An 18,310-nucleotide genomic window follows, 5' to 3' on the forward strand; every position below is an offset into this window, starting at 1 on the left:
TGTTTCATTTCTTGCTACTTTTTTCCCGCAGTGGCAAAGAAATATATCGTTTTTTCCTCTGAAAGTTCAACACAATGCAACCTTCCAAAATAGAATTCTGACATCAAGAATTCCGTCTATAGTACATTTGAGTGCACCTGTCATTTTCTCAGTCTCTGTGTATGCATGGAGCAAGATATAGGCTCATGGATTTAAGAATGAGAGGATATCATGAGACAGCAATCTCCACCTACGGCCATACTACCTTGACAGCGCCCGATCCCGTCAGATCTCGGAAGCTAAGCAGGGTGAGGCTTGATTAGTACTGGGTTGGGAGACTGCCTGGGAATACCAGGTGCTGTAGGGGTTTTTATTTTTCGCTTCCCTAATGAAAATATACATGGCATTCCTCGCAGCAAATGAAAATGTTTCATTTCTTGCTACTTTTTTCCCGCAGTGGCAAAGAAATATATCGTTTTTTCCTCTGAAAGTTCAACACAATGCAACCTTCCAAAATAGAATTCTGACATCAAGAATTCCGTCTATAGTACATTTGAGTGCACCTGTCATTTTCTCAGTCTCTGTGTATGCATGGAGCAAGATATAGGCTCATGGATTTAAGAATGAGAGGATATCATGAGACAGCAATCTCCACCTACGGCCATACTACCTTGACAGCGCCCGATCCCGTCAGATCTCGGAAGCTAAGCAGGGTGAGGCTTGATTAGTACTGGGTTGGGAGACTGCCTGGGAATACCAGGTGCTGTAGGGGTTTTTATTTTTCGCTTCCCTAATGAAAATATACATGGCATTCCTCGCAGCAAATGAAAATGTTTCATTTCTTGCTACTTTTTTCCCGCAGTGGCAAAGAAATATATCGTTTTTTCCTCTGAAAGTTCAACACAATGCAACCTTCCAAAATAGAATTCTGACATCAAGAATTCCGTCTATAGTACATTTGAGTGCACCTGTCATTTTCTCAGTCTCTGTGTATGCATGGAGCAAGATATAGGCTCATGGATTTAAGAATGAGAGGATATCATGAGACAGCAATCTCCACCTACGGCCATACTACCTTGAAAGCGCCCGATCCCGTCAGATCTCGGAAGCTAAGCAGGGTGAGGCTTGATTAGTACTGGGTTGGGAGACTGCCTGGGAATACCAGGTGCTGTGGGTGTTTTTATTTTTTGCTTCCCTAATGAAAATATACATGGCATTCCTTGCAGCAAATGAAAATGTTTCATTTTTTACTACTTTTTTCCCGCAGTGGCAAAGAAATATATCGTTTTTTCCTCAGAAAGTTCAACACAATGCAACCTTCCAAAATAGAATTCTGACATCAAGAATTCCGTCTATAGTACATTTGAGTGCACCTGTCATTTTCTCAGTCTCTGTGTATGCATGGAGCAAGATATAGGCTCATGGATTTAAGAATGAGAGGATATCATGAGACAGCAATCTCCACCTACGGCCATACTACCTTGAAAGCGCCCGATCCCGTCAGATCTCGGAAGCTAAGCAGGGTGAGGCTTGATTAGTCCTGGGTTGGGAGACTGCCTGGGAATACCAGGTGCTGTAGGGGTTTTTATTTTTCGCTTCCCTAATGAAAATATACATGGCATTCCTCGCAGCAAATGAAAATGTTTCATTTCTTGCTACTTTTTTCCCGGAGTGGCAAAGAAATATATTGTTTTTTCCTCTGAAAGTTCAACACAATGCAACCTTCCAAAATAGAATTCTGACATCAAGAATTCCGTCTATAGTATATTTGAGTGCACCTGTCATTTTCTCAGTCTCTGATTTAATTTCTCCATTTAAGGTAATTCTTCAAGAATGTATTTTTTTAACGGTCACAATAATACACTTATGCCTCCCATGTCATTTAGAAATATATCATACAGGCCTCAGAACACTCAGCATGTTATATGGTGAGCTTGTGGCTCACAGAGTTGGGGTGTGCAGTGTTCAAGCTGATACTTGGAAGAGATAGTGAGTTCAAATCCAAACAGGAGGAGGTTGAATATAGGCACCTCTGAAATTTTTTACTACTTTTTTCCCGCAGTGGCAAAGAAATCTATCGTTTTTTCCTCTGAAAGTTCAACACAATGCAACCTTCCAAAATAGAATTCTGACATCAAGAATTCCGTCTATAGTACATTTGAGTGCACCTGTCATTTTCTCAGTCTCTGTGTATGCATGGAGCAAGATATAGGCTCATGGATTTAAGAATGAGAGGATATCATGAGACAGCAATCTCCACCTACGGCCATACTACCTTGACAGCGCCCGATCCCGTCAGATCTCGGAAGCTAAGCAGGGTGAGGCTTGATTAGTACTGGGTTGGGAGACTGCCTGGGAATACCAGGTGCTGTAGGGGTTTTTATTTTTTGCTTCCCTAATGAAAATATACATGGCATTCCTCGCAGCAAATGAAAATGTTTCATTTCTTGCTACTTTTTTCCCGCAGTGGCAAAGAAATCTATCGTTTTTTCCTCTGAAAGTTCAACACAATGCAACCTTCCAAAATAGAATTCTGACATCAAGAATTCCGTCTATAGTACATTTGAGTGCACCTGTCATTTTCTCAGTCTCTGTGTATGCATGGAGCAAGATATAGGCTCATGGATTTAAGAATGAGAGGATATCATGAGACAGCAATCTCCACCTACGGCCATACTACCTTGACAGCGCCCGATCCCGTCAGATCTCGGAAGCTAAGCAGGGTGAGGCTTGATTAGTACTGGGTTGGGAGACTGCCTGGGAATACCAGGTGCTGTAGGGGTTTTTATTTTTCGCTTCCCTAATGAAAATATACATGGCATTCCTCGCAGCAAATGAAAATGTTTCATTTCTTGCTACTTTTTTCCCGCAGTGGCAAAGAAATCTATCGTTTTTTCCTCTGAAAGTTCAACACAATGCAACCTTCCAAAATAGAATTCTGACATCAAGAATTCCGTCTATAGTACATTTGAGTGCACCTGTCATTTTCTCAGTCTCTGTGTATGCATGGAGCAAGATATAGGCTCATGGATTTAAGAATGAGAGGATATCATGAGACAGCAATCTCCACCTACGGCCATACTACCTTGAAAGCGCCCGATCCCGTCAGATCTCGGAAGCTAAGCAGGGTGAGGCTTGATTAGTACTGGGTTGGGAGACTGCCTGGGAATACCAGGTGCTGTAGGGGTTTTTATTTTTCGCTTCCCTAATGAAAATATACATGGCATTCCTCGCAGCAAATGAAAATGTTTCATTTCTTGCTACTTTTTTCCCGGAGTGGCAAAGAAATATATTGTTTTTTCCTCAGAAAGTTCAACACAATGCAACCTTCCAAAATAGAATTCTGACATCAAGAATTCCGTCTATAGTACATTTGAGTGCACCTGTCATTTTCTCAGTCTCTGTGTATGCATGGAGCAAGATATAGGCTCATGGATTTAAGAATGAGAGGATATCATGAGACAGCAATCTCCACCTACGGCCATACTACCTTGACAGCGCCCGATCCCGTCAGATCTCGGAAGCTAAGCAGGGTGAGGCTTGATTAGTACTGGGTTGGGAGACTGCCTGGGAATACCAGGTGCTGTAGGGGTTTTTATTTTTCGCTTCCCTAATGAAAATATACATGGCATTCCTCGCAGCAAATGAAAATGTTTCATTTCTTGCTACTTTTTTCCCGCAGTGGCAAAGAAATATATCGTTTTTTCCTCTGAAAGTTCAACACAATGCAACCTTCCAAAATAGAATTCTGACATCAAGAATTCCGTCTATAGTACATTTGAGTGCACCTGTCATTTTCTCAGTCTCTGTGTATGCATGGAGCAAGATATAGGCTCATGGATTTAAGAATGAGAGGATATCATGAGACAGCAATCTCCACCTACGGCCATACTACCTTGACAGCGCCCGATCCCGTCAGATCTCGGAAGCTAAGCAGGGTGAGGCTTGATTAGTACTGGGTTGGGAGACTGCCTGGGAATACCAGGTGCTGTAGGGGTTTTTATTTTTCGCTTCCCTAATGAAAATATACATGGCATTCCTCGCAGCAAATGAAAATGTTTCATTTCTTGCTACTTTTTTCCCGCAGTGGCAAATAAATATATCGTTTTTTCCTCTGAAAGTTCAACACAATGCAACCTTCCAAAATAGAATTCTGACATCAAGAATTCCGTCTATAGTACATTTGAGTGCACCTGTCATTTTCTCAGTCTCTGTGTATGCATGGAGCAAGATATAGGCTCATGGATTTAAGAATGAGAGGATATCATGAGACAGCAATCTCCACCTACGGCCATACTACCTTGACAGCGCCCGATCCCGTCAGATCTCGGAAGCTAAGCAGGGTGAGGCTTGATTAGTACTGGGTTGGGAGACTGCCTGGGAATACCAGGTGCTGTAGGGGTTTTTATTTTTCGCTTCCCTAATGAAAATATACATGGCATTCCTCGCAGCAAATGAAAATGTTTCATTTCTTGCTACTTTTTTCCCGCAGTGGCAAAGAAATATATCGTTTTTTCCTCTGAAAGTTCAACACAATGCAACCTTCCAAAATAGAATTCTGACATCAAGAATTCCGTCTATAGTACATTTGAGTGCACCTGTCATTTTCTCAGTCTCTGTGTATGCATGGAGCAAGATATAGGCTCATGGATTTAAGAATGAGAGGATATCATGAGACAGCAATCTCCACCTACGGCCATACTACCTTGAAAGCGCCCGATCCCGTCAGATCTCGGAAGCTAAGCAGGGTGAGGCTTGATTAGTACTGGGTTGGGAGACTGCCTGGGAATACCAGGTGCTGTGGGTGTTTTTATTTTTTGCTTCCCTAATGAAAATATACATGGCATTCCTTGCAGCAAATGAAAATGTTTCATTTTTTACTACTTTTTTCCCGCAGTGGCAAAGAAATATATCGTTTTTTCCTCAGAAAGTTCAACACAATGCAACCTTCCAAAATAGAATTCTGACATCAAGAATTCCGTCTATAGTACATTTGAGTGCACCTGTCATTTTCTCAGTCTCTGTGTATGCATGGAGCAAGATATAGGCTCATGGATTTAAGAATGAGAGGATATCATGAGACAGCAATCTCCACCTACGGCCATACTACCTTGAAAGCGCCCGATCCCGTCAGATCTCGGAAGCTAAGCAGGGTGAGGCTTGATTAGTCCTGGGTTGGGAGACTGCCTGGGAATACCAGGTGCTGTAGGGGTTTTTATTTTTCGCTTCCCTAATGAAAATATACATGGCATTCCTCGCAGCAAATGAAAATGTTTCATTTCTTGCTACTTTTTTCCCGGAGTGGCAAAGAAATATATTGTTTTTTCCTCTGAAAGTTCAACACAATGCAACCTTCCAAAATAGAATTCTGACATCAAGAATTCCGTCTATAGTATATTTGAGTGCACCTGTCATTTTCTCAGTCTCTGATTTAATTTCTCCATTTAAGGTAATTCTTCAAGAATGTATTTTTTTAACGGTCACAATAATACACTTATGCCTCCCATGTCATTTAGAAATATATCATACAGGCCTCAGAACACTCAGCATGTTATATGGTGAGCTTGTGGCTCACAGAGTTGGGGTGTGCAGTGTTCAAGCTGATACTTGGAAGAGATAGTGAGTTCAAATCCAAACAGGAGGAGGTTGAATATAGGCACCTCTGAAATTTTTTACTACTTTTTTCCCGCAGTGGCAAAGAAATATATCGTTTTTTCCTCTGAAAGTTCAACACAATGCAACCTTCCAAAATAGAATTCTGACATCAAGAATTCCGTCTATAGTACATTTGAGTGCACCTGTCATTTTCTCAGTCTCTGTGTATGCATGGAGCAAGATATAGGCTCATGGATTTAAGAATGAGAGGATATCATGAGACAGCAATCTCCACCTACGGCCATACTACCTTGAAAGCGCCCGATCCCGTCAGATCTCGGAAGCTAAGCAGGGTGAGGCTTGATTAGTACTGGGTTGGGAGACTGCCTGGGAATACCAGGTGCTGTGGGTGCTGTGGGTGTTTTTATTTTTTGCTTCCCTAATGAAAATATACATGGCATTCCTTGCAGCAAATGAAAATGTTTAATTTTTTACTACTTTTTTCCCGCAGTGGCAAAGAAATATATCGTTTTTTCCTCAGAAAGTTCAACACAATGCAACCTTCCAAAATAGAATTCTGACATCAAGAATTCCGTCTATAGTACATTTGAGTGCACCTGTCATTTTCTCAGTCTCTGTGTATGCATGTAGCAAGATATAGGCTCATGGATTTAAGAATGAGAGGATATCATGAGACAGCAATCTCCACCTACGGCCATACTACCTTGAAAGCGCCCGATCCCGTCAGATCTCGGAAGCTAAGCAGGGTGAGGCTTGATTAGTACTGGGTTGGGAGACTGCCTGGGAATACCAGGTGCTGTAGGGGTTTTTATTTTTCGCTTCCCTAATGAAAATATACATGGCATTCCTCGCAGCAAATGAAAATGTTTCATTTCTTGCTACTTTTTTCCCGGAGTGGCAAAGAAATATATTGTTTTTTCCTCTGAAAGTTCAACACAATGCAACCTTCCAAAATAGAATTCTGACATCAAGAATTCCGTCTATAGTATATTTGAGTGCACCTGTCATTTTCTCAGTCTCTGATTTAATTTCTCCATTTAAGGTAATTCTTCAAGAATGTATTTTTTTAACGGTCACAATAATACACTTATGCCTCCCATGTCATTTAGAAATATATCATACAGGCCTCAGAACACTCAGCATGTTATATGGTGAGCTTGTGGCTCACAGAGTTGGGGTGTGCAGTGTTCAAGCTGATACTTGGAAGAGATAGTGAGTTCAAATCCAAACAGGAGGAGGTTGAATATAGGCACCTCTGAAATTTTTTACTACTTTTTTCCCGCAGTGGCAAAGAAATCTATCGTTTTTTCCTCTGAAAGTTCAACACAATGCAACCTTCCAAAATAGAATTCTGACATCAAGAATTCCGTCTATAGTACATTTGAGTGCACCTGTCATTTTCTCAGTCTCTGTGTATGCATGGAGCAAGATATAGGCTCATGGATTTAAGAATGAGAGGATATCATGAGACAGCAATCTCCACCTACGGCCATACTACCTTGAAAGCGCCCGATCCCGTCAGATCTCGGAAGCTAAGCAGGGTGAGGCTTGATTAGTACTGGGTTGGGAGACTGCCTGGGAATACCAGGTGCTGTGGGTGCTGTGGGTGTTTTTATTTTTTGCTTCCCTAATGAAAATATACATGGCATTCCTTGCAGCAAATGAAAATGTTTCATTTTTTACTACTTTTTTCCCGCAGTGGCAAAGAAATATATCGTTTTTTCCTCAGAAAGTTCAACACAATGCAACCTTCCAAAATAGAATTCTGACATCAAGAATTCCGTCTATAGTACATTTGAGTGCACCTGTCATTTTCTCAGTCTCTGTGTATGCATGTAGCAAGATATAGGCTCATGGATTTAAGAATGAGAGGATATCATGAGACAGCAATCTCCACCTACGGCCATACTACCTTGAAAGCGCCCGATCCCGTCAGATCTCGGAAGCTAAGCAGGGTGAGGCTTGATTAGTACTGGGTTGGGAGACTGCCTGGGAATACCAGGTGCTGTAGGGGTTTTTATTTTTCGCTTCCCTAATGAAAATATACATGGCATTCCTCGCAGCAAATGAAAATGTTTCATTTCTTGCTACTTTTTTCCCGGAGTGGCAAAGAAATATATTGTTTTTTCCTCTGAAAGTTCAACACAATGCAACCTTCCAAAATAGAATTCTGACATCAAGAATTCCGTCTATAGTATATTTGAGTGCACCTGTCATTTTCTCAGTCTCTGATTTAATTTCTCCATTTAAGGTAATTCTTCAAGAATGTATTTTTTTAACGGTCACAATAATACACTTATGCCTCCCATGTCATTTAGAAATATATCATACAGGCCTCAGAACACTCAGCATGTTATATGGTGAGCTTGTGGCTCACAGAGTTGGGGTGTGCAGTGTTCAAGCTGATACTTGGAAGAGATAGTGAGTTCAAATCCAAACAGGAGGAGGTTGAATATAGGCACCTCTGAAATTTTTTACTACTTTTTTCCCGCAGTGGCAAAGAAATCTATCGTTTTTTCCTCTGAAAGTTCAACACAATGCAACCTTCCAAAATAGAATTCTGACATCAAGAATTCCGTCTATAGTACATTTGAGTGCACCTGTCATTTTCTCAGTCTCTGTGTATGCATGGAGCAAGATATAGGCTCATGGATTTAAGAATGAGAGGATATCATGAGACAGCAATCTCCACCTACGGCCATACTACCTTGAAAGCGCCCGATCCCGTCAGATCTCGGAAGCTAAGCAGGGTGAGGCTTGATTAGTACTGGGTTGGGAGACTGCCTGGGAATACCAGGTGCTGTGGGTGCTGTGGGTGTTTTTATTTTTTGCTTCCCTAATGAAAATATACATGGCATTCCTTGCAGCAAATGAAAATGTTTCATTTTTTACTACTTTTTTCCCGCAGTGGCAAAGAAATATATCGTTTTTTCCTCAGAAAGTTCAACACAATGCAACCTTCCAAAATAGAATTCTGACATCAAGAATTCCGTCTATAGTACATTTGAGTGCACCTGTCATTTTCTCAGTCTCTGTGTATGCATGTATCAAGATATAGGCTCATGGATTTAAGAATGAGAGGATATCATGAGACAGCAATCTCCACCTACGGCCATACTACCTTGAAAGCGCCCGATCTCGTCAGATCTCGGAAGCTAAGCAGGGTGAGGCTTGATTAGTACTGGGTTGGGAGACTGCCTGGGAATACCAGGTGCTGTAGGGGTTTTTATTTTTCGCTTCCCTAATGAAAATATACATGGCATTCCTCGCAGCAAATGAAAATGTTTCATTTCTTGCTACTTTTTTCCCGCAGTGGCAAAGAAATCTATCGTTTTTTCCTCTGAAAGTTCAACACAATGCAACCTTCCAAAATAGAATTCTGACATCAAGAATTCCGTCTATAGTATATTTGAGTGCACCTGTCATTTTCTCAGTCTCTGATTTAATTTCTCCATTTAAGGTAATTCTTCAAGAATGTATTTTTTTAACGGTCACAATAATACACTTATGCCTCCCATGTCATTTAGAAATATATCATACAGGCCTCAGAACACTCAGCATGTTATATGGTGAGCTTGTGGCTCACAGAGTTGGGGTGTGCAGTGTTCAAGCTGATACTTGGAAGAGATAGTGAGTTCAAATCCAAACAGGAGGAGGTTGAATATAGGCACCTCTGAAATTTTTTACTACTTTTTTCCCGCAGTGGCAAAGAAATCTATCGTTTTTTCCTCAGAAAGTTCAACACAATGCAACCTTCCAAAATAGAATTCTGACATCAAGAATTCCGTCTATAGTACATTTGAGTGCACCTGTCATTTTCTCAGTCTCTGTGTATGCATGTATCAAGATATAGGCTCATGGATTTAAGAATGAGAGGATATCATGAGACAGCAATCTCCACCTACGGCCATACTACCTTGAAAGCGCCCGATCTCGTCAGATCTCGGAAGCTAAGCAGGGTGAGGCTTGATTAGTACTGGGTTGGGAGACTGCCTGGGAATACCAGGTGCTGTAGGGGTTTTTATTTTTCGCTTCCCTAATGAAAATATACATGGCATTCCTCGCAGCAAATGAAAATGTTTCATTTCTTGCTACTTTTTTCCCGCAGTGGCAAAGAAATCTATCGTTTTTTCCTCTGAAAGTTCAACACAATGCAACCTTCCAAAATAGAATTCTGACATCAAGAATTCCGTCTATAGTACATTTGAGTGCACCTGTCATTTTCTCAGTCTCTGTGTATGCATGGAGCAAGATATAGGCTCATGGATTTAAGAATGAGAGGATATCATGAGACAGCAATCTCCACCTACGGCCATACTACCTTGAAAGCGCCCGATCCCGTCAGATCTCGGAAGCTAAGCAGGGTGAGGCTTGATTAGTACTGGGTTGGGAGACTGCCTGGGAATACCAGGTGCTGTGGGTGCTGTGGGTGTTTTTATTTTTTGCTTCCCTAATGAAAATATACATGGCATTCCTTGCAGCAAATGAAAATGTTTCATTTTTTACTACTTTTTTCCCGCAGTGGCAAAGAAATATATCGTTTTTTCCTCAGAAAGTTCAACACAATGCAACCTTCCAAAATAGAATTCTGACATCAAGAATTCCGTCTATAGTACATTTGAGTGCACCTGTCATTTTCTCAGTCTCTGTGTATGCATGTATCAAGATATAGGCTCATGGATTTAAGAATGAGAGGATATCATGAGACAGCAATCTCCACCTACGGCCATACTACCTTGAAAGCGCCCGATCTCGTCAGATCTCGGAAGCTAAGCAGGGTGAGGCTTGATTAGTACTGGGTTGGGAGACTGCCTGGGAATACCAGGTGCTGTAGGGGTTTTTATTTTTCGCTTCCCTAATGAAAATATACATGGCATTCCTCGCAGCAAATGAAAATGTTTCATTTCTTGCTACTTTTTTCCCGCAGTGGCAAAGAAATCTATCGTTTTTTCCTCTGAAAGTTCAACACAATGCAACCTTCCAAAATAGAATTCTGACATCAAGAATTCCGTCTATAGTATATTTGAGTGCACCTGTCATTTTCTCAGTCTCTGATTTAATTTCTCCATTTAAGGTAATTCTTCAAGAATGTATTTTTTTAACGGTCACAATAATACACTTATGCCTCCCATGTCATTTAGAAATATATCATACAGGCCTCAGAACACTCAGCATGTTATATGGTGAGCTTGTGGCTCACAGAGTTGGGGTGTGCAGTGTTCAAGCTGATACTTGGAAGAGATAGTGAGTTCAAATCCAAACAGGAGGAGGTTGAATATAGGCACCTCTGAAATTTTTTACTACTTTTTTCCCGCAGTGGCAAAGAAATCTATCGTTTTTTCCTCTGAAAGTTCAACACAATGCAACCTTCCAAAATAGAATTCTGACATCAAGAATTCCGTCTATAGTACATTTGAGTGCACCTGTCATTTTCTCAGTCTCTGTGTATGCATGGAGCAAGATATAGGCTCATGGATTTAAGAATGAGAGGATATCATGAGACAGCAATCTCCACCTACGGCCATACTACCTTGAAAGCGCCCGATCCCGTCAGATCTCGGAAGCTAAGCAGGGTGAGGCTTGATTAGTACTGGGTTGGGAGACTGCCTGGGAATACCAGGTGCTGTGGGTGCTGTGGGTGTTTTTATTTTTTGCTTCCCTAATGAAAATATACATGGCATTCCTTGCAGCAAATGAAAATGTTTCATTTTTTACTACTTTTTTCCCGCAGTGGCAAAGAAATATATCGTTTTTTCCTCAGAAAGTTCAACACAATGCAACCTTCCAAAATAGAATTCTGACATCAAGAATTCCGTCTATAGTACATTTGAGTGCACCTGTCATTTTCTCAGTCTCTGTGTATGCATGTATCAAGATATAGGCTCATGGATTTAAGAATGAGAGGATATCATGAGACAGCAATCTCCACCTACGGCCATACTACCTTGAAAGCGCCCGATCCCGTCAGATCTCGGAAGCTAAGCAGGGTGAGGCTTGATTAGTACTGGGTTGGGAGACTGCCTGGGAATACCAGGTGCTGTAGGGGTTTTTATTTTTCGCTTCCCTAATGAAAATATACATGGCATTCCTCGCAGCAAATGAAAATGTTTCATTTCTTGCTACTTTTTTCCCGGAGTGGCAAAGAAATATATTGTTTTTTCCTCTGAAAGTTCAACACAATGCAACCTTCCAAAATAGAATTCTGACATCAAGAATTCCGTCTATAGTATATTTGAGTGCACCTGTCATTTTCTCAGTCTCTGATTTAATTTCTCCATTTAAGGTAATTCTTCAAGAATGTATTTTTTTAACGGTCACAATAATACACTTATGCCTCCCATGTCATTTAGAAATATATCATACAGGCCTCAGAACACTCAGCATGTTATATGGTGAGCTTGTGGCTCACAGAGTTGGGGTGTGCAGTGTTCAAGCTGATACTTGGAAGAGATAGTGAGTTCAAATCCAAACAGGAGGAGGTTGAATATAGGCACCTCTGAAATTTTTTACTACTTTTTTCCCGCAGTGGCAAAGAAATCTATCGTTTTTTCCTCTGAAAGTTCAACACAATGCAACCTTCCAAAATAGAATTCTGACATCAAGAATTCCGTCTATAGTACATTTGAGTGCACCTGTCATTTTCTCAGTCTCTGTGTATGCATGGAGCAAGATATAGGCTCATGGATTTAAGAATGAGAGGATATCATGAGACAGCAATCTCCACCTACGGCCATACTACCTTGACAGCGCCCGATCCCGTCAGATCTCGGAAGCTAAGCAGGGTGAGGCTTGATTAGTACTGGGTTGGGAGACTGCCTGGGAATACCAGGTGCTGTAGGGGTTTTTATTTTTCGCTTCCCTAATGAAAATATACATGGCATTCCTCGCAGCAAATGAAAATGTTTCATTTCTTGCTACTTTTTTCCCGCAGTGGCAAAGAAATATATCGTTTTTTCCTCTGAAAGTTCAACACAATGCAACCTTCCAAAATAGAATTCTGACATCAAGAATTCCGTCTATAGTACATTTGAGTGCACCTGTCATTTTCTCAGTCTCTGTGTATGCATGGAGCAAGATATAGGCTCATGGATTTAAGAATGAGAGGATATCATGAGACAGCAATCTCCACCTACGGCCATACTACCTTGACAGCGCCCGATCCCGTCAGATCTCGGAAGCTAAGCAGGGTGAGGCTTGATTAGTACTGGGTTGGGAGACTGCCTGGGAATACCAGGTGCTGTAGGGGTTTTTATTTTTCGCTTCCCTAATGAAAATATACATGGCATTCCTCGCAGCAAATGAAAATGTTTCATTTCTTGCTACTTTTTTCCCGCAGTGGCAAAGAAATCTATCGTTTTTTCCTCTGAAAGTTCAACACAATGCAACCTTCCAAAATAGAATTCTGACATCAAGAATTCCGTCTATAGTACATTTGAGTGCACCTGTCATTTTCTCAGTCTCTGTGTATGCATGGAGCAAGATATAGGCTCATGGATTTAAGAATGAGAGGATATCATGAGACAGCAATCTCCACCTACGGCCATACTACCTTGACAGCGCCCGATCCCGTCAGATCTCGGAAGCTAAGCAGGGTGAGGCTTGATTAGTACTGGGTTGGGAGACTGCCTGGGAATACCAGGTGCTGTAGGGGTTTTTATTTTTCGCTTCCCTAATGAAAATATACATGGCATTCCTCGCAGCAAATGAAAATGTTTCATTTCTTGCTACTTTTTTCCCGCAGTGGCAAAGAAATCTATCGTTTTTTCCTCTGAAAGTTCAACACAATGCAACCTTCCAAAATAGAATTCTGACATCAAGAATTCCGTCTATAGTACATTTGAGTGCACCTGTCATTTTCTCAGTCTCTGTGTATGCATGGAGCAAGATATAGGCTCATGGATTTAAGAATGAGAGGATATCATGAGACAGCAATCTCCACCTACGGCCATACTACCTTGACAGCGCCCGATCCCATCAGATCTCGGAAGCTAAGCAGGGTGAGGCTTGATTAGTACTGGGTTGGGAGACTGCCTGGGAATACCAGGTGCTGTAGGGGTTTTTATTTTTCGCTTCCCTAATGAAAATATACATGGCATTCCTCGCAGCAAATGAAAATGTTTCATTTCTTGCTACTTTTTTCCCGCAGTGGCAAAGAAATCTATCGTTTTTTCCTCTGAAAGTTCAACACAATGCAACCTTCCAAAATAGAATTCTGACATCAAGAATTCCGTCTATAGTACATTTGAGTGCACCTGTCATTTTCTCAGTCTCTGTGTATGCATGGAGCAAGATATAGGCTCATGGATTTAAGAATGAGAGGATATCATGAGACAGCAATCTCCACCTACGGCCATACTACCTTGACAGCGCCCGATCCCGTCAGATCTCGGAAGCTAAGCAGGGTGAGGCTTGATTAGTACTGGGTTGGGAGACTGCCTGGGAATACCAGGTGCTGTAGGGGTTTTTATTTTTCGCTTCCCTAATGAAAATATACATGGCATTCCTCGCAGCAAATGAAAATGTTTCATTTCTTGCTACTTTTTTCCCGCAGTGGCAAAGAAATCTATCGTTTTTTCCTCTGAAAGTTCAACACAATGCAACCTTCCAAAATAGAATTCTGACATCAAGAATTCCGTCTATAGTACATTTGAGTGCACCTGTCATTTTCTCAGTCTCTGTGTATGCATGGAGCAAGATATAGGCTCATGGATTTAAGAATGAGAGGATATCATGAGACAGCAATCTCCACCTACGGCCATACTACCTTGACAGCGCCCGATCCCGTCAGATCTCGGAAGCTAAGCAGGGTGAGGCTTGATTAGTACTGGGTTGGGAGACTGCCTGGGAATACCAGGTGCTGTAGGGGTTTTTATTTTTCGCTTCCCTAATGAAAATATACATGGCATTCCTCGCAGCAAATGAAAATGTTTCATTTCTTGCTACTTTTTTCCCGCAGTGGCAAAGAAATCTATCGTTTTTTCCTCTGAAAGTTCAACACAATGCAACCTTCCAAAATAGAATTCTGACATCAAGAATTCCGTCTATAGTACATTTGAGTGCACCTGTCATTTTCTCAGTCTCTGTGTATGCATGGAGCAAGATATAGGCTCATGGATTTAAGAATGAGAGGATATCATGAGACAGCAATCTCCACCTACGGCCATACTACCTTGACAGCGCCCGATCCTGTCAGATCTCGGAAGCTAAGCAGGGTGAGGCTTGATTAGTACTGGGTTGGGAGACTGCCTGGGAATACAAGGTGCTGTAGGGGTTTTTATTTTTCGCTTCCCTAATGAAAATATACATGGCATTCCTCGCAGCAAATGAAAATGTTTCATTTCTTGCTACTTTTTTCCCGCAGTGGCAAAGAAATCTATCGTTTTTTCCTCTGAAAGTTCAACACAATGCAACCTTCCAAAATAGAATTCTGACATCAAGAATTCCGTCTATAGTACATTTGAGTGCACCTGTCATTTTCTCAGTCTCTGTGTATGCATGGAGCAAGATATAGGCTCATGGATTTAAGAATGAGAGGATATCATGAGACAGCAATTTCCACCTACGGCCATACTACCTTGACAGCGCCCGATCCCGTCAGATCTCGGAAGCTAAGCAGGGTGAGGCTTGATTAGTACTGGGTTGGGAGACTGCCTGGGAATACCAGGTGCTGTAGGGGTTTTTATTTTTCGCTTCCCTAATGAAAATATACATGGCATTCCTCGCAGCAAATGAAAATGTTTCATTTCTTGCTACTTTTTTCCCGCAGTGGCAAAGAAATCTATCGTTTTTTCCTCTGAAAGTTCAACACAATGCAACCTTCCAAAATAGAATTCTGACATCAAGAATTCCGTCTATAGTACATTTGAGTGCACCTGTCATTTTCTCAGTCTCTGTGTATGCATGGAGCAAGATATAGGCTCATGGATTTAAGAATGAGAGGATATCATGAGACAGCAATCTCCACCTACGGCCATACTACCTTGACAGCGCCCGATCCCGTCAGATCTCGGAAGCTAAGCAGGGTGAGGCTTGATTAGTACTGGGTTGGGAGACTGCCTGGGAATACCAGGTGCTGTAGGGGTTTTTATTTTTCGCTTCCCTAATGAAAATATACATGGCATTCCTCGCAGCAAATGAAAATGTTTCATTTCTTGCTACTTTTTTCCCGCAGTGGCAAAGAAATCTATCGTTTTTTCCTCTGAAAGTTCAACACAATGCAACCTTCCAAAATAGAATTCTGACATCAAGAATTCCGTCTATAGTACATTTGAGTGCACCTGTCATTTTCTCAGTCTCTGTGTATGCATGGAGCAAGATATAGGCTCATGGATTTAAGAATGAGAGGATATCATGAGACAGCAATCTCCACCTACGGCCATACTACCTTGACAGCGCCCGATCCCGTCAGATCTCGGAAGCTAAGCAGGGTGAGGCTTGATTAGTACTGGGTTGGGAGACTGCCTGGGAATACCAGGTGCTGTAGGGGTTTTTATTTTTCGCTTCCCTAATGAAAATATACATGGCATTCCTCGCAGCAAATGAAAATGTTTCATTTCTTGCTACTTTTTTCCCGCAGTGGCAAAGAAATCTATCGTTTTTTCCTCTGAAAGTTCAACACAATGCAACCTTCCAAAATAGAATTCTGACATCAAGAATTCCGTCTATAGTACATTTGAGTGCACCTGTCATTTTCTCAGTCTCTGTGTATGCATGGAGCAAGATATAGGCTCATGGATTTAAGAATGAGAGGATATCATGAGACATCAATCTCCACCTACGGCCATACTACCTTGACAGCGCCCGATCCCGTCAGATCTCGGAAGCTAAGCAGGGTGAGGCTTGATTAGTACTGGGTTGGGAGACTGCCTGGGAATACCAGGTGCTGTAGGGGTTTTTATTTTTCGCTTCCCTAATGAAAATATACATGGCATTCCTCGCAGCAAATGAAAATGTTTCATTTCTTGCTACTTTTTTCCCGCAGTGGCAAAGAAATCTATCGTTTTTTCCTCTGAAAGTTCAACACAATGCAACCTTCCAAAATAGAATTCTGACATCAAGAATTCCGTCTATAGTACATTTGAGTGCACCTGTCATTTTCTCAGTCTCTGTGTATGCATGGAGCAAGATATAGGCTCATGGATTTAAGAATGAGAGGATATCATGAGACAGCAATCTCCACCTACGGCCATACTACCTTGACAGCGCCCGATCCCGTCAGATCTCGGAAGCTAAGCAGGGTGAGGCTTGATTAGTACTGGGTTGGGAGACTGCCTGGGAATACCAGGTGCTGTAGGGGTTTTTATTTTTCGCTTCCCTAATGAAAATATACATGGCATTCCTCGCAGCAAATGAAAATGTTTCATTTCTTGCTACTTTTTTCCCGCAGTGGCAAAGAAATCTATCGTTTTTTCCTCTGAAAGTTCAACACAATGCAACCTTCCAAAATAGAATTCTGACATCAAGAATTCCGTCTATAGTACATTTGAGTGCACCTGTCATTTTCTCAGTCTCTGTGTATGCATGGAGCAAGATATAGGCTCATGGATTTAAGAATGAGAGGATATCATGAGACAGCAATCTCCACCTACGGCCATACTACCTTGACAGCGCCCGATCCCGTCAGATCTCGGAAGCTAAGCAGGGTGAGGCTTGATTAGTACTGGGTTGGGAGACTGCCTGGGAATACCAGGTGCTGTAGGGGTTTTTATTTTTCGCTTCCCTAATGAAAATATACATGGCATTCCTCGCAGCAAATGAAAATGTTTCATTTCTTGCTACTTTTTTCCCGCAGTGGCAAAGAAATCTATCGTTTTTTCCTCTGAAAGTTCAACACAATGCAACCTTCCAAAATAGAATTCTGACATCAAGAATTCCGTCTATAGTACATTTGAGTGCACCTGTCATTTTCTCAGTCTCTGTGTATGCATGGAGCAAGATATAGGCTCATGGATTTAAGAATGAGAGGATATCATGAGACAGCAATCTCCACCTACGGCCATACTACCTTGACAGCGCCCGATCCTGTCAGATCTCGGAAGCTAAGCAGGGTGAGGCTTGATTAGTACTGGGTTGGGAGACTGCCTGGGAATACAAGGTGCTGTAGGGGTTTTTATTTTTCGCTTCCCTAATGAAAATATACATGGCATTCCTCGCAGCAAATGAAAATGTTTCATTTCTTGCTACTTTTTTCCCGCAGTGGCAAAGAAATCTATCGTTTTTTCCTCTGAAAGTTCAACACAATGCAACCTTCCAAAATAGAATTCTGACATCAAGAATTCCGTCTATAGTACATTTGAGTGCACCTGTCATTTTCTCAGTCTCTGTGTATGCATGGAGCAAGATATAGGCTCATGGATTTAAGAATGAGAGGATATCATGAGACAGCAATCTCCACCTACGGCCATACTACCTTGACAGCGCCCGATCCCGTCAGATCTCGGAAGCTAAGCAGGGTGAGGCTTGATTAGTACTGGGTTGGGAGACTGCCTGGGAATACCAGGTGCTGTAGGGGTTTTTATTTTTCGCTTCCCTAATGAAAATATACATGGCATTCCTCGCAGCAAATGAAAATGTTTCATTTCTTGCTACTTTTTTCCCGCAGTGGCAAAGAAATCTATCGTTTTTTCCTCTGAAAGTTCAACACAATGCAACCTTCCAAAATAGAATTCTGACATCAAGAATTCCGTCTATAGTACATTTGAGTGCACCTGTCATT

General features: G+C 41.6%; 36 non-coding genes and 2 pseudogenes across 36 annotated transcripts; all 38 read left to right on the plus strand.

Annotated features, from left to right (window-relative positions):
• Positions 1–227: 227 nt before the first annotated feature.
• LOC142482089 (5S ribosomal RNA) lies at positions 228–346 on the plus strand. The gene has a single exon (XR_012796337.1). It is a non-coding gene; the product is annotated as a 5S ribosomal RNA (ribosomal RNA).
• A 286-nt stretch (positions 347–632) lies between these two features.
• LOC142482090 (5S ribosomal RNA) lies at positions 633–751 on the plus strand. The gene has a single exon (XR_012796338.1). It is a non-coding gene; the product is annotated as a 5S ribosomal RNA (ribosomal RNA).
• A 286-nt stretch (positions 752–1,037) lies between these two features.
• On the plus strand, positions 1,038–1,156 carry LOC142482602 (5S ribosomal RNA). The gene has a single exon (XR_012796810.1). It is a non-coding gene; the product is annotated as a 5S ribosomal RNA (ribosomal RNA).
• A 286-nt stretch (positions 1,157–1,442) lies between these two features.
• Positions 1,443–1,561, plus strand: LOC142482438 (5S ribosomal RNA). The gene has a single exon (XR_012796675.1). It is a non-coding gene; the product is annotated as a 5S ribosomal RNA (ribosomal RNA).
• Positions 1,562–2,237: 676 nt separating this feature from the next.
• LOC142482091 (5S ribosomal RNA) lies at positions 2,238–2,356 on the plus strand. Its single transcript, XR_012796339.1, has one exon. It is a non-coding gene; the product is annotated as a 5S ribosomal RNA (ribosomal RNA).
• Positions 2,357–2,642: 286 nt separating this feature from the next.
• Positions 2,643–2,761, plus strand: LOC142482092 (5S ribosomal RNA). The gene has a single exon (XR_012796340.1). It is a non-coding gene; the product is annotated as a 5S ribosomal RNA (ribosomal RNA).
• Positions 2,762–3,047: 286 nt separating this feature from the next.
• Positions 3,048–3,166, plus strand: LOC142482753 (5S ribosomal RNA). The gene has a single exon (XR_012796957.1). It is a non-coding gene; the product is annotated as a 5S ribosomal RNA (ribosomal RNA).
• Positions 3,167–3,452: 286 nt separating this feature from the next.
• On the plus strand, positions 3,453–3,571 carry LOC142482093 (5S ribosomal RNA). The gene has a single exon (XR_012796341.1). It is a non-coding gene; the product is annotated as a 5S ribosomal RNA (ribosomal RNA).
• A 286-nt stretch (positions 3,572–3,857) lies between these two features.
• LOC142482094 (5S ribosomal RNA) lies at positions 3,858–3,976 on the plus strand. Its single transcript, XR_012796342.1, has one exon. It is a non-coding gene; the product is annotated as a 5S ribosomal RNA (ribosomal RNA).
• Positions 3,977–4,262: 286 nt separating this feature from the next.
• LOC142482096 (5S ribosomal RNA) lies at positions 4,263–4,381 on the plus strand. Its single transcript, XR_012796343.1, has one exon. It is a non-coding gene; the product is annotated as a 5S ribosomal RNA (ribosomal RNA).
• A 286-nt stretch (positions 4,382–4,667) lies between these two features.
• On the plus strand, positions 4,668–4,786 carry LOC142482603 (5S ribosomal RNA). Its single transcript, XR_012796811.1, has one exon. It is a non-coding gene; the product is annotated as a 5S ribosomal RNA (ribosomal RNA).
• A 286-nt stretch (positions 4,787–5,072) lies between these two features.
• On the plus strand, positions 5,073–5,191 carry LOC142482439 (5S ribosomal RNA). The gene has a single exon (XR_012796676.1). It is a non-coding gene; the product is annotated as a 5S ribosomal RNA (ribosomal RNA).
• A 676-nt stretch (positions 5,192–5,867) lies between these two features.
• On the plus strand, positions 5,868–5,986 carry LOC142482604 (5S ribosomal RNA). The gene has a single exon (XR_012796812.1). It is a non-coding gene; the product is annotated as a 5S ribosomal RNA (ribosomal RNA).
• A 295-nt stretch (positions 5,987–6,281) lies between these two features.
• Positions 6,282–6,400, plus strand: LOC142482754 (5S ribosomal RNA). The gene has a single exon (XR_012796958.1). It is a non-coding gene; the product is annotated as a 5S ribosomal RNA (ribosomal RNA).
• A 676-nt stretch (positions 6,401–7,076) lies between these two features.
• On the plus strand, positions 7,077–7,195 carry LOC142482605 (5S ribosomal RNA). Its single transcript, XR_012796813.1, has one exon. It is a non-coding gene; the product is annotated as a 5S ribosomal RNA (ribosomal RNA).
• Positions 7,196–7,490: 295 nt separating this feature from the next.
• On the plus strand, positions 7,491–7,609 carry LOC142482755 (5S ribosomal RNA). The gene has a single exon (XR_012796959.1). It is a non-coding gene; the product is annotated as a 5S ribosomal RNA (ribosomal RNA).
• Positions 7,610–8,285: 676 nt separating this feature from the next.
• On the plus strand, positions 8,286–8,404 carry LOC142482606 (5S ribosomal RNA). Its single transcript, XR_012796814.1, has one exon. It is a non-coding gene; the product is annotated as a 5S ribosomal RNA (ribosomal RNA).
• Positions 8,405–8,699: 295 nt separating this feature from the next.
• Positions 8,700–8,818, plus strand: LOC142482929 (5S ribosomal RNA). The gene has a single exon (XR_012797127.1). It is a non-coding gene; the product is annotated as a 5S ribosomal RNA (ribosomal RNA).
• Positions 8,819–9,494: 676 nt separating this feature from the next.
• Positions 9,495–9,613, plus strand: LOC142482930 (5S ribosomal RNA). The gene has a single exon (XR_012797128.1). It is a non-coding gene; the product is annotated as a 5S ribosomal RNA (ribosomal RNA).
• A 286-nt stretch (positions 9,614–9,899) lies between these two features.
• LOC142482607 (5S ribosomal RNA) lies at positions 9,900–10,018 on the plus strand. Its single transcript, XR_012796815.1, has one exon. It is a non-coding gene; the product is annotated as a 5S ribosomal RNA (ribosomal RNA).
• Positions 10,019–10,313: 295 nt separating this feature from the next.
• LOC142482931 (5S ribosomal RNA) lies at positions 10,314–10,432 on the plus strand. Its single transcript, XR_012797129.1, has one exon. It is a non-coding gene; the product is annotated as a 5S ribosomal RNA (ribosomal RNA).
• Positions 10,433–11,108: 676 nt separating this feature from the next.
• On the plus strand, positions 11,109–11,227 carry LOC142482608 (5S ribosomal RNA). The gene has a single exon (XR_012796816.1). It is a non-coding gene; the product is annotated as a 5S ribosomal RNA (ribosomal RNA).
• Positions 11,228–11,522: 295 nt separating this feature from the next.
• Positions 11,523–11,641, plus strand: LOC142482756 (5S ribosomal RNA). Its single transcript, XR_012796960.1, has one exon. It is a non-coding gene; the product is annotated as a 5S ribosomal RNA (ribosomal RNA).
• Positions 11,642–12,317: 676 nt separating this feature from the next.
• On the plus strand, positions 12,318–12,436 carry LOC142482098 (5S ribosomal RNA). Its single transcript, XR_012796345.1, has one exon. It is a non-coding gene; the product is annotated as a 5S ribosomal RNA (ribosomal RNA).
• Positions 12,437–12,722: 286 nt separating this feature from the next.
• Positions 12,723–12,841, plus strand: LOC142482099 (5S ribosomal RNA). Its single transcript, XR_012796346.1, has one exon. It is a non-coding gene; the product is annotated as a 5S ribosomal RNA (ribosomal RNA).
• A 286-nt stretch (positions 12,842–13,127) lies between these two features.
• LOC142482100 (5S ribosomal RNA) lies at positions 13,128–13,246 on the plus strand. Its single transcript, XR_012796347.1, has one exon. It is a non-coding gene; the product is annotated as a 5S ribosomal RNA (ribosomal RNA).
• Positions 13,247–13,532: 286 nt separating this feature from the next.
• Positions 13,533–13,651, plus strand: LOC142482849 (5S ribosomal RNA). The gene has a single exon (XR_012797049.1). It is a non-coding gene; the product is annotated as a 5S ribosomal RNA (ribosomal RNA).
• A 286-nt stretch (positions 13,652–13,937) lies between these two features.
• LOC142482101 (5S ribosomal RNA) lies at positions 13,938–14,056 on the plus strand. Its single transcript, XR_012796348.1, has one exon. It is a non-coding gene; the product is annotated as a 5S ribosomal RNA (ribosomal RNA).
• A 286-nt stretch (positions 14,057–14,342) lies between these two features.
• LOC142482102 (5S ribosomal RNA) lies at positions 14,343–14,461 on the plus strand. The gene has a single exon (XR_012796349.1). It is a non-coding gene; the product is annotated as a 5S ribosomal RNA (ribosomal RNA).
• Positions 14,462–14,747: 286 nt separating this feature from the next.
• Positions 14,748–14,866, plus strand: LOC142482498 (5S ribosomal RNA; annotated as a pseudogene).
• Positions 14,867–15,152: 286 nt separating this feature from the next.
• On the plus strand, positions 15,153–15,271 carry LOC142482103 (5S ribosomal RNA). The gene has a single exon (XR_012796350.1). It is a non-coding gene; the product is annotated as a 5S ribosomal RNA (ribosomal RNA).
• Positions 15,272–15,557: 286 nt separating this feature from the next.
• LOC142482104 (5S ribosomal RNA) lies at positions 15,558–15,676 on the plus strand. The gene has a single exon (XR_012796351.1). It is a non-coding gene; the product is annotated as a 5S ribosomal RNA (ribosomal RNA).
• Positions 15,677–15,962: 286 nt separating this feature from the next.
• On the plus strand, positions 15,963–16,081 carry LOC142482105 (5S ribosomal RNA). Its single transcript, XR_012796352.1, has one exon. It is a non-coding gene; the product is annotated as a 5S ribosomal RNA (ribosomal RNA).
• Positions 16,082–16,367: 286 nt separating this feature from the next.
• LOC142482106 (5S ribosomal RNA) lies at positions 16,368–16,486 on the plus strand. The gene has a single exon (XR_012796353.1). It is a non-coding gene; the product is annotated as a 5S ribosomal RNA (ribosomal RNA).
• A 286-nt stretch (positions 16,487–16,772) lies between these two features.
• On the plus strand, positions 16,773–16,891 carry LOC142482107 (5S ribosomal RNA). The gene has a single exon (XR_012796354.1). It is a non-coding gene; the product is annotated as a 5S ribosomal RNA (ribosomal RNA).
• Positions 16,892–17,177: 286 nt separating this feature from the next.
• Positions 17,178–17,296, plus strand: LOC142482109 (5S ribosomal RNA). Its single transcript, XR_012796356.1, has one exon. It is a non-coding gene; the product is annotated as a 5S ribosomal RNA (ribosomal RNA).
• A 286-nt stretch (positions 17,297–17,582) lies between these two features.
• On the plus strand, positions 17,583–17,701 carry LOC142482499 (5S ribosomal RNA; annotated as a pseudogene).
• Positions 17,702–17,987: 286 nt separating this feature from the next.
• Positions 17,988–18,106, plus strand: LOC142482110 (5S ribosomal RNA). The gene has a single exon (XR_012796357.1). It is a non-coding gene; the product is annotated as a 5S ribosomal RNA (ribosomal RNA).
• The last annotated feature ends 204 nt before the right edge of the window (positions 18,107–18,310 follow it).

Source organism: Ascaphus truei, unplaced genomic scaffold (assembly GCF_040206685.1).
Source record: "Ascaphus truei isolate aAscTru1 unplaced genomic scaffold, aAscTru1.hap1 HAP1_SCAFFOLD_282, whole genome shotgun sequence".
Taxonomy (NCBI): domain Eukaryota; kingdom Metazoa; phylum Chordata; class Amphibia; order Anura; family Ascaphidae; genus Ascaphus; species Ascaphus truei.